This window comes from Gavialis gangeticus, unplaced genomic scaffold (assembly GCF_001723915.1).
Source record: "Gavialis gangeticus isolate Ggan-Ray unplaced genomic scaffold, GavGan_comp1, whole genome shotgun sequence".
Classification (NCBI taxonomy): Eukaryota; Metazoa; Chordata; order Crocodylia; family Gavialidae; genus Gavialis; species Gavialis gangeticus.
The window spans coordinates 16,399,330-16,411,724 of record NW_017729000.1 but is presented as its reverse complement, the minus strand read 5'-3'; the positions used below and the strand labels follow the sequence as shown (position 1 = coordinate 16,411,724).

General features: G+C 40.1%; 1 long non-coding RNA gene across 1 annotated transcript in view; it reads left to right on the top strand.

Moving 5' to 3' along the window:
* LOC109289990 overlaps positions 1 to 8,636 on the top strand; it is a 17,185-nt gene extending 8,549 nt beyond the window's left edge. Inside the window, exons 2-4 of the long non-coding RNA XR_002095478.1 lie at positions 2,294 to 2,430; positions 6,476 to 7,722; positions 8,624 to 8,636. This is a non-coding gene — a long non-coding RNA (uncharacterized LOC109289990). The remainder of the gene's footprint in view (positions 1 to 2,293; positions 2,431 to 6,475; positions 7,723 to 8,623) is intronic.
* The last annotated feature ends 3,759 nt before the right edge of the window (positions 8,637 to 12,395 follow it).

The window sequence follows — 12,395 nt, the reverse complement described above, 5'->3', positions numbered from 1 at the left end:
CTTAGCAATATGCAAAGGACAGGGAAGGCATGCCCTTATTACACCACAAACCAGATGAGACTCCCCTACACTTTAACTCTATGGAAAGGAGAAAATGGTGGCAACCCTATATTTTAAACCAACTTGAAGACATGGTGGTTATGAAGCCAGCACTCTGACTACATTAATGTGCTACTGTTATTGCTAACAGTGAAGTGTCATGGCCATTGTAGATATAATCAGTATACAGTAATTGTCAGATTTCTCCATTTACTCACAGGGCTATTAATTAAGCAAACATTAGGCTGGGTCTACTGTTTTCATGTTTTGTTCTTTTATTCTCTACTCTAACTTCACAAGCCTTCAAACTCATGACCTTTTGTTTCAATTTATGTAAGACAACCGTGTTGTATAAGTACCACAAATGGGAAGTCCGTGAGCTTTGCTGCTTTCAGCTGGTCATGCAATTGTTTTTACAAACTATCTTCAGCTCAAAAGTGGACCACTGACCCCAGCAATTTACACACATTCACAGTCAATGTACACAGAAAAGGCAAGTCCAAAAGTTGCAAAGGTACACTCTTAGCTTTGCACACTTAGCCATGTCCAGACTTTGCACAATATGGTTCAGACTCCTGCCAACCAGGGGCCTAAGCTGGTACCTGGCTCCTATAACTGGTCCAACACACTTTTTGCTGACCAATTGCCCTGGCCAGATGTGTGAAATCACTCTGGCTAGCTGTCTGGCTGCCTGTCTTCTGAGCTCTAGGAAATGCTGGAGTACACTGCCTCATGTACCACTCAGTTATGTCTCTGTCAGGTATGATAGGGCAGCTGTCATGTCAGTCTATTAATGCCTGAAAAACTCTTTGAGGTCTGCAACTGGAAGATGCTATGGAGTCAGGGTTATATCAATTCAGCCCCTGCATATGTTTGAAGATCAGCAGGAACTTAAACTTCCCCAACACTATTCATTGCTACATCACTGCATTAAAGCATACAAGTAATAAGGGGGTTTTGGCAACATCCTTTTATTGGGCCAACTGTGTACTTGGGAGAGCTGTCAAAGAAACTTTTTGGGCACCAGAAGAAAGGCACCTTGTACCTGAAAGCTCATCTAACACCTCTCCCAACTACAGTCAATCCAATAAAGGACACTGCTAAAACCCCCTTGCTTCTCCCACGCTGCCTGCACCATTACAGCTACAACTCTCCAACCCTGCATTAAACCATGACAGTCTTCCCTGTCCCTGCATTACTCAGCCCAAAGGAATCTCAAATTCAGACACATTTACATTGTAATAGAACGTGTTTCCTGTCACATGCTGTCCCCGTACAATAGGTTTGGCATTAAACCCTCCCCAATTTGCTGCTGACAGCGGGATTGTCAGTAACACTGCACTCAAGTCCAATTGCAGCAGTTGCTCACTGCTGTCCCGGGATTCACTTTCTAACACATTCAAACATATGTTTTTAAGTAATGCTGTTTGTGGTCTCTCTACTTTCTTATCGCTCCTGTGACCTTTGCTTGTTACAGATTAGTGGCTGGAGCCAGTTGGATTTGTTTGATTTTTGTTGATGGTTATTAGGAAAAGGAAGTGCCAGAAGGGATTTTGACCTTGAGTTTAAACCCATTCCCGATTACAGCCACTGGGTCTTTAATTACAGATCTCTAGCTGCTTTGGTCTGAAAAAGGGCTGGTCCAAGACGCATTTCTTTTTATCATTCTCCAAATCTTCGGCACACACAGGAATGTTTTGTCTCTGCATTGTGTTATTGTAAACTCAGGGGATGTTCAGTTAATATAGCCTTTGCCTGCTAAATACAGGGTAGGTTAGCAAGAATGAGCATGAGATGGATTGAAAGAAGTATACTAACAAATTCAACCATATAAGTATGAACTTGAGCATCCAGTCTAACCCAGCTGTGATCAGCCCAAGGCTGAGTGAAGGCAGCCAAAGTTGTTTTAACCCACATTTATACTCCTTTGACCCTATCGCCCGCTGCCCCAGTGGGCTGCTACTGCAGCTGGACACCAGCAATACTCCAGTCATGCCTATACACCAGACACTGGGCAAAGAGTCCACCAACCCTGTGGGAAATTCCAAACTTTTGGCTTTATAGCAGCATATTCAGTGGGGCACAGGACCAGTCACGATCTTACATAGCAAACACACACACTCACAAGAGAGGGGGCTTGCTCACCAAGCTAAGATCTCAACTTCTCCCAAGTTCAAGAGATTTTGGAGGGGAGGTTGTATCAAAGATATCCTTGCCCTCTTCTTCAGACATGACACTGAGGTGTTATTTACAGGGAGTACAAGTTGGGGTGCCCTCCCTGCTTTTATCCAGCTTCTATCTGATTTCTCAGCATCTCTCCCTGTGGGATCCAAACTTGCTCACCTGACCAGGAGGTGAAGGAGCAGCTGGCACTGAGGTGCTAGTCACCAGGTGAGCACTTCATCCCAGCTCACCCCCCTCCATCATAGACCAAATTACATAGAGTGGGTTTGTCAGCAGCTCCCTTCCAGCTGAAGGCAAAAGTTGTAACGCTGAGAATTAATCCCTCCCGGGCCTGCACAGACGGAGGGGGCCAGAGTTAGATTAATGATAGAGCTGCAGTACAGGGGATTACAGAGCTCTCAGAGCTCTCAGAGCTCAATTGTGGGGCAGAGTCGCAGTTTCCAAAACATATCCTCATTAGTTCACTTCCTGACTAGAGAGATGCACAGAGAAACACATGCAGACCAAGAGCAAGCACATCTGGAGAGCAGAGGCCCTCTTCCTCTTCCCAGGCCCCATCCAACTGGCGCTGTAAAACTGGAGGTGCTTCCCCCTCCCCATCCCACACAACTCCAGCTGTGCTCAAGCATAAACAAGAGATTTCATTACTTAAATTAGGGCTGGTTCCCAGGGCCAGCACTGACTATTTTGCCACCCTGAGCAAAATAAATGCTGCTGCTTCCTCCTTGACACACACAGCTAACTGCAGTGACCTGTCAGGTGCCATTGAGCACTGGCTAGCTCTAGAAATGCCACCCCAAGCAGCTGCCCGATTAGTCCAACCAACTTCCTGCCAACCTGAATGGGCACTGCATCAGACCCTCTAGCAGGTAAGGCCAGAGGATAAAATCACAGCTAGGCCATTTGGCAAAGCTAAAATGTAGCATCCTTTACAATCAAGACAGTCCTGCATTAGCTTATGCCGCATTTGGTACCATAGCTCTTTTGCTATGATGAACTTGGATTCCTAAACAGAAGTAGAGAAGACAACCACTAACAAAGAAATGTAGCACTTCCCCATTAAAGGACCCTCCACTAATTTCCATTCAATGTAAGGAAAGCACTTTTCACACAGCTGGGACAAAATTTGCAATGCTCACTCAGAGCATAACTTCATCCCTGCTCTGTAACAGCATCAGTCTTAACACTGTGTTGCTTTCTTTGATATCACTTTCTCATAAAGTGAACATTTTACATCAGTCCAAATGTTTCCCACCTTTAATATCATAGAAAAGAACAAGACTCAGAATAGAACATAACCTCAGTGATAATACATGAAATTTTAGAAGGGCATGAAGTTTAGCTAACGTATATGGCTTATATGTGTATGGGAAAATGATAATAAGCTTAAAATGTCTATACTGAAAGACAGCTACATGGCTACCTTTAAAACGGGCATTCTGACTAAGTTTCTCCAGGGTAATGTATTCTTGGCCTCTATCCACTCTTAGTCAGACACGTGGGGTCTGCTATGCTGAAGCAGTAACACTAATGCAATCCTGGAGATTAGTCAGACTAATGTGAAAGATGTCATCACAAGAAGGCCCCAACGCTGCACTGGATCAATGAGACAGCTTCTGCAAGTAAGGATTACCTGTGGAGGTGAGAACAGATCATTCATAATGCAGTTCAAACAGCACAAAGTAAATAATGGTTAAGAAAGTCTACAGATTCAAGATCCCATGAGAAAATAACCCAAGCACCTACAAATGGTGGGATAGCAATGAAATATGTATTCCCACAAGCTACTAATGATAGGACAATCCCATCACATATGACTACAATTGCTAATGCTTCTCCCCTTCCTTCAGAGCTGTGCTGCCCATTATCAGCACTGGCACTCTCAATGCCACGGTTAGGTAATTGTTAACACAGTCCAAGTATTATAGCAATTCATATAAAGCAACAGAATCCACTATCATGAACATACCTTGCTTTGAAAAGGCTAGTATCTCATTGACTTCTCTCTCTCGACACCAAGATGCCATAGGGATTGGTGCTCTATACCTACCTGAGATAGACAAAAGGCATAAAGGGACCGCTATAGCCTGAGAAATAAAAAGTGTTTTTGAAGTGTTATGTTCCCACCCTGTGTAATTCCCACCATGTCACATATTACATCATATACTTGAACATCTAAATGTACTTGTCAGGGTCTGTATCAGTCGCTTGCTCTCTGCCCTTCACTCCATTTGAACTATGGTGATGGGTTAGTCCATTTGACTGGTCCACAAGTTATTAATCAGTGTCATGGACCTCAGGCGATGCTCTAGTTCTGCAATGGAGTTCTGGGCTTTTGTTTTAAAGTTTAAATGAAAACAGATCTAGCAACATCAGGTTTAGTAACAGTAGTTTTGTTTAGTTAAAAGAAAATGTAAATTTGGGCTTGTTGCTGCTTCTATACAAGCCATGGCCAGAGCATGCCCTGTCCAGCTAAGGCAACAGGCACACTTCAGATGTGGAAGCTTTTCAGTTAGGCTTCTCCAGAGATGTCCTACCTAAAATGTACAGCCAGACTGAGGTCTCTCCAGAAGGAACATCTCCCTTCCACCAGGCACTTCTATTAATTCAAAGGGAAAGCAGCAGCATTTCAACTCCATGTATCCCTGAGAGCGGATGTCCTACCTTGCTGCATGACCACTCATCACAAACAGCCCAACAGCTGTTTTGTCATAAATCCTTCTTTCCCCTCCCATGCACTATTTCAAACCACAGGTGTATCAGACAATTTAACTGTTTGTTCACTGGAAGAGGGCATACTTTAGCAGCCAGCTCTGCGTTTTTTGTTTTTGTTTTTACTTTTGCAGGGAGTAGCATGAAGTGCTACACACATATCAAACGATGTAGGGGAAGGTCAGCCAATTTCATTCAACTATACCTCCTCCTTGGAGAATTCATTGTGGCAGAAAACTCATGCAGTTAGGAAACAAAAGCTATGGACCAAACTCTGTATCCTTACTCAAGCAAAACTCATGATGATGTCAATACTTTTATTGTGTATACTGTACTCTGCACCCTTTGGAGTCTATGGGAGAAGACCTGGACCACAAACTTTGGCATATATCTGTTGTCAGGAATAGGGTAGTAGAAGGAAGCAGAGAGATCAGTATTTGGGATCACAGAACCCCAAACTGTAGGAACAGCTTGGAGAGAACTTCTGTCACCTTCCAACATGTTAGGGACTTACACATGATGCAGTGTTTAGTTAGATACAGGTAAGAACTGTACCAATCCCCAAGTTTGAATCTTTGAGAATGGAGACAGTCCCATCCACTTGCCTTACCAAGGGTCTGAAACCACCAGAGATCAGTCCCAAATAACCCCATGGTTTTAAACCAAGTTAAAGTATATCAGCACAGGACTATGAGTTTACTCAGTGCTATCTGAATGCTCATTAAGTGGTAGATCTGATCAGTGAAATTCATGATTTCCATGCACATATCTCTCATACCCTAGTGCTTTAAGAAACTCCCTATTAAACTTGAGAGATGACAGCTGTGGAGTTGAATGCCAGACTAGCTAAAGAAATGCTCTATGTTCCATAGGGATTCTAGCTATGCCAAAGTCCAAGCTCAACTGAGTGCCATGAAAGAGCAACTCCATGCTACAGACATGATTTGTGGGCAGTTAACACTCATTACAAGTGCAGTCCCAGGCAGTCATCTTATTTTCTTTGTGCACCTTCCCACATTGACCATTTGAGCTAATTAGTCTCCAGTGACTATAAGCATGTTCTCAAAAATACCACAGCTGTGTAATTAAGTAAACCAACCTTGCTCCCCTGGCTGCATGACAGACATTGACTCCAGCAGCACTGAAGCCACATCCCCGGGACACATTTGAAATTTCAAACTTTGCAGTGGCGTAAGGAAGGTAAACTCATGTGACTGATGAATATGTGCGAATAAACATGGTCTCAGATAAGGCACTGATACCGTGTGCTTGTACTTCCTCCAGGTCTATTTAAACATCGATAGAGCCTGACAAACAAAAGCGCTTTTGTGCATCTAGTTACCAGAGCCTGGGGTTTTTGTTTTTTCTTTTCATGCTGTCCAGCTTCGTGCTTAGCAAAAGCAGACTGCCATTGTGTCCATTATCCCAGCTTGTGCTTGCACACGTAGAGGTCACCACAGCACTAAGACTGAAGACTCCACCCCAGCAGGAGGAGACATTCTTCTTACTAACCATCTTCTGCCCATTCTCGATTCTGCAGGATATGGGACAGGATTGTATGGCCTGCCCCAATCCAGCTGGCTTCTTCTCCAGCATAGAAGGCAGCCCTATGAGGTCTTCCTGATCGCCACTGGGGGACTAGTTTTGAGAAAGGAGTGAGAGCCAGAACTGGGCAGATTAGCCAGCTATCTCCATTCATAAAGGAGACTTGAGAATGAGGGCTGAAGGACAGCTGAACTCCAAATAGAACCACATTGTAAAATCCTCCTGAAGAGACTTTGCATTTTCCTCTTGGTAAGCATAGTTCTAAGCCTCAATAAAGCTTGACCAGGATTTCAATTACCTGGATTATCTTTGTGTATTTGCCTCCAGTGGACATATGAAAATGACTGCTGTCCTCTGGAGAAGCCCCTAATTATTTCCTGTATCCTTTTTTCCATTATCCTTTCCCAAGTACTATAAACGTTATTTTGAGGCTGGAGGCATTTCTTTGTTTCCAGCTGGCTGTAATTTCACATCAGGCAGCAAAAACAGAAGCAGATGTGAAATATTTTATATATTTATATATGAAGAACCAGCAAGACAACTATAGCATGGAAGTTCAACCATCTTAACATTTTTGAATTTGCTTACCAATTGTGTGATCTATTCTACAGTTGCTGCAGACCCTTCTCTTTCACTGACTATACAGACGGTACATCTCAGGAAGCACAGAGAGCCATATACGACCGGAGCCTACAGTAGAAGCAGATGTAATAAATAAGGAGGAAGAAATGTTTCATAACACTAAGTTCTGCTTACCCCAGTTTTGTTCAGTTTCTCGTTTTAAGAAACTCACAAGAGTAAAATAGCCCTGGTACATTTTTTAAGTATACTTTCTTTTATCATAGGACATACTGATGAGGGGACTACTCTACTCCAAGTAGAACTTGAAAGAATTTTTATTCCTGCCTAAATTGGTAATAACTAATCTTTCCAGAAATATACAAAAATAGAATTCATACAATTGTACTTCTTGTTCTGGAGAAGTGGATACAATTATTTTCCACATGAAAAAAGGGTATGCATTGGAAGGAAAACCACTGCTTCCTTATTATGCAAGTTTTTTGGAAACATTTATTATAAGTGATGTTTAATATCTTTTAAATCATGAGAATATTTTAAGACACTAATGCCGTTTTTAAAACAGTAGATGTTGAGGCACATACAGCTGTCCACCTATGTAATTCTATCTATATAATCAGATAGTGAGATGAATACTTTGTTTGCATAATGAATTTGCACCCAGTTCGCATACACATACACAAAATGATGAAAAATACATGCTCAAAAAAACCAGTTTTTTTAGATATCCAAATGCAAATGAAACAGCTAGCTTTCAATCTGCACTTGCTATATCGTATATGGAATGCCATTAAAAAGCCACATATTATCAGCATTTTCACACAGAAATGTCTGATATAAATCGGAAAAAATGTTTTAAATCTATGCAGTAATAGACATAAATTGTAATTACCTAAAGAAAATTGTGCAAAAGCAACAAGTTCTGGCTCCAAACTAAAAACTTAGGTACCTCCTACAGTCCAACAAAAATAGCAACCCTGAGAATTTCATCTTAAACCTATTACTCTAAAGAGAACATGCTTGACTTGGTCATTTCAAAGCACCAGAACTAGTTTAGCATGAGGATTAGGTAATAAAGCTGTAAGAAACAATTATAGCCTGCATCTACTTTCCTGTTAGGTAAAAGAGAAGAGTTGACATTTGTTGCTCGTTCTGAAAAAAGGCCCAAGAAACCATTGATTTGTTACTATGTACAGCTGCTATGGTTAAGATAATCTTATTAACCAGACAAGTCAAAGGAGATGAAAAGTATGGAGACCTCTACTAGGGGGATAATGGAGAATGCAAAATTAATGCACAAACCAGTATTGCCAGGAATGAGTTATGCAGTTTATGACAAAAGGGAACCCAGCGATGGAGTATTTGCAGAAGGCAGGCATGTTTGTTAGTGCTCACATTGCTACTACTAAATATAATTTAAATTTTTGATACAGTAATACCTGCAATATTAGCTGTTTCTATCACAATTTTTGTAACAAAGGTAGGCCAAAGGGAACTTGTGTATATTGGTAAATTGCTAAGCAGCAAATACTAAAAGGAAGAACAGTCCTGTTCATTTCTTGAGCAGTCAACATACTCAAAACAGTATTTTATGAAGGGACTACCCTGAATGAACTTAATGACCTTTTCCTGTTCCCAACATTGCTAAGTGTTTTTATATAATGAGTAATGTGTCACCAATAAAACTCAGCCTTGTAAATACATCGTATTCAAGCAGTTTTTAAAAAGGCTCTTTAATTTGACTGCTACTAGATTTGGCTTATTGTATGTATTTTCTGTAACACGTTTGTTTATCTTTCCCTCTAATTAAACTGTACTGTGCTCTAAATATGAAGCAATAAAAAAAACTAGGTGTTATTAAAGCCTATTTCATGATGTAATGAGATGGCAGCAAGGCCCACATACTCTCTAGATATGATCTAAAATACAGAAGAGCTAGACACATTAAACTACCATAGACTAAACTGCTGTTTAACTTTTCCCAACTAAGTTATAGACCTGTATCTGTGATATACATCTCCTGCATGCCCTCAAATTCCACTGACCTCGAGGGCACATGGCACCCCACAGAATCAATGCCAAGGTGGTCTTAAGTGATCATGCTACGTGATATTATAAAATAGGCCAAGATGCAGTGAATTATTTACATGAAGGCAGCCAATAAAAACAAGTGAAAGTCATTGGCATTGTGGTGGCCAAAATGTAATGAATTCAACTTTGAGACATCTTGCAAGTAGAGAGGCCTTTGGGTGAAAGCAGAGAAACCCATGAAAGGTTATTCTTTTTCTTTTCTTTTTTTTAAAGAACTAATAGTATTCGTCAACCACTTCTTGGAAACATAACTGTTAAAAAACAAACTCAGCTGGACTGAAAGGAGGAAAGAAAATTTCAAGCTTTTTAAGCAATTGGGAGGTCTCTCACGAACTTGTTTCACTTCTCAGCTTTAATCCTCTTTATTTCATGCGAAAGCTATGGACAATTAGCACCAACCTTTTCATGTGAAGCTGAACTCCTATTAGAATAGGATGAAAGGACACAAGGACAGATTTCATACAGTCTGCCCCATGACAGTCCTCCATTCTTTGTAGACAGATTTAATTTCCTCCAACACATGGTGTTCTCTCTCTCACCCCTCATCCCCTGCTTTTCCTTTCCTCTTGGGAACCGGAAATAAGACATCAAGGAACAATTTTCTAAAATAGCTAGAAAAAGAAAACTCCAAGTACAGCTTGTAAATGGTTGCAAAGAAAACAGTGAATCATACAAACATTTCTAATATTTGGACCAAACAGGAAATACTCTTCTTCAGCATTGCCTGGGTCTTTTTGTATAAAGGCTCATGATGTAAATATTAAACCTATTACCTTATTAAAGATGTGCAGTGAAATAATCTTTTGGTCAGAGCAGAGAACCGAGCCAGCAAATCCTGAATCTAATCCCATCTCTGCCAAAAACTCACTGTGCAACCTTAAACATGTTAGTCTCTTGTTTCTTAATCTGCAACATGGCATGGGCAACACTTGGTCATTTTAATCCTAGAATGAAGTGTTAGGATAAATGCAAAGTACCAACAACCATAAGGAAAGGCCCGGAAACCCCCAAAATAAAAATCCCAGTTTTACCTTCAAGCAGAACAGTTTGGTTCCTGAATGGAACAGACTGGGCCAAGGAAATAAATCAGACCTCTTGAGAGACTAAACAGTAGAGATTGGCCCAAACACCAACACCCTCAGACTCGGGAAGTCTGGAGCAGCGTTTTGTGGCTGAGGCCCATCAGTACTAAATGACACACATTGGTTTTTATTTCAAGAACTTCACAATTAAAATATCATGGACGACAAAAAAAAAAGAAAAAAAAAAAAGAGTATTTTAGATACTAGACACGAAGCTGAAGAAGTTCTTACTGAGACAGAGATTATGTACATTTTTTTCAAGCAATCTTCAACAGCTCCAATTAAAGGTTGCCTGCAGTTTCACCCTTTGAGATTACATTAAGAACTGGATATAAGGAGAAATCTCCTATTAGAAATCACAAGATTTCATCTGCCATTTGTGCAAGTAAACTCACACTCTTACTCTGGACACTTCAACAGGTTTCTAAAAGTTGGATGCCATTGGAATCCATTTTAATGGAAGGACTAATTAAAAAGATTTACAAAATAAGACCTAATTCGTACAATCACTGAAATTCACAATCTCAATTATAGGACCATCCCTACCAGCATCACCAAGACTAGGGGGAAAAAAGTCATGTCTAAGGTATTTTAAAGTCTCTTTCAAAATTGGTAAAATAAGACTAAAGTAGTTGCATTTGGGAAAAATATACTAAAACTTTATGTATATTAATCCCTCCCCTGGAAACAGCAAAATGGATATGTTCATAGAGAGAGTCTGAGATATTAAATACACTTTTACAATGATTACAGAGTCATTTAAATTGTACTGTGACTTCAAACTGACATTTTAAGAATGGTAGCAGCTCTCTGCAAATTAAAGCAACTCAGCTTCAACAGGCGGATCAAATACCATTGTCAGAACCTCACTGATATGATTCTTTCAAACAGCTCAGGAAATGACCACAGGAAGAGAGGATGTGACACCTTTCTGGAAAAAACTGCAACTCTATGCCAGGTGACAATTGTAAACACGGCTTCCTACAACATCCTCTTTTTCAGTGCATCTTTGTAAGAGGGAGAAAGATGCTTCATATTTCTGATCAAGACTGCAATTTTTGTTCTAGTATAATGTTTTCAAAGGGGGGTGCAAATTCTTAAAGAAATATCATTCCTTATATAGCCTTTAGTACAGGCAATTACACTGACATAGATTTCTTGAAAGCTTAGTCCGGTTCCCACAAAATCTGCCTGCTGTTTGAACCTGTCCAGGTCTTTAGAGTATTAGGAAGAGTCCCGGTTGGCAAACTGTAGGTTAGGAAAACAAAAGGCATTTGGTGAATGAAAATTATCACCTGATTCAATGTGGTATGAAATGGTTTAACTCTCATGAAAGCTAAACTGTTTCTCATTTGAGCTTGAAATTTGGAGAAGTTGACTTGCCTAGTTTTAAAAAAAAGTCCAAACAATTCACCCATTTTTACAGAACATCCCTCTGCCTACCACATAATGAAATTCCTTGAAAAAAGTAGTCAGAATTACTATTTGAGAATAGTAATTGGACTGCGGGTATCTGATAAGTCTTTAAGACACCAAACAGAAATAGGAATGCCAAATATTCCAGTACTCTGAATGCACAAGACCAAATAAGGTCCAAATGCCAAGAGAATAAACATAAGGCTAATCCACCAAGTTTGGGCAAATGTGATTTAGAGTTCTCCAATGCTACAGATTTTGGTTTACAGGATAAACCTAATAAATTCTCCCTGTGTACTCCTATTCCTATTTAAAAAGGAAGTCTGTATATAACCTCCATAGATATTTGTCAGTCCAACTGCTTATTTATCAAGCCTGTACAGTTTTGAAGTTCTGCTGTGCACCAAGATTATGAATAAATCATTTTGCAAACAGATAAAGAGGTTATACATTCAAAACTAACCAAACAATTTAAGATTGTTCACACAATCACTTGTTTCTAAGCTGCCAGAGATATTGGTTAAACTGGTCATTGCCTGAAGGACTTGATAATGGGTTATATAATGAGAGAAAAACACCTTGAACTGAAGAACAGATGACATTTGCATAAAACTTTCTTTTACAGAAAATTTCAAATATCCAAATCAGTAACAAATCAGTCTGCAAGACATTAAACAGGCTGCCTGTATAATCAATATCCCTATGCTGATTAAATTTACATTCTAAATTAAAAACTGATCTACAACA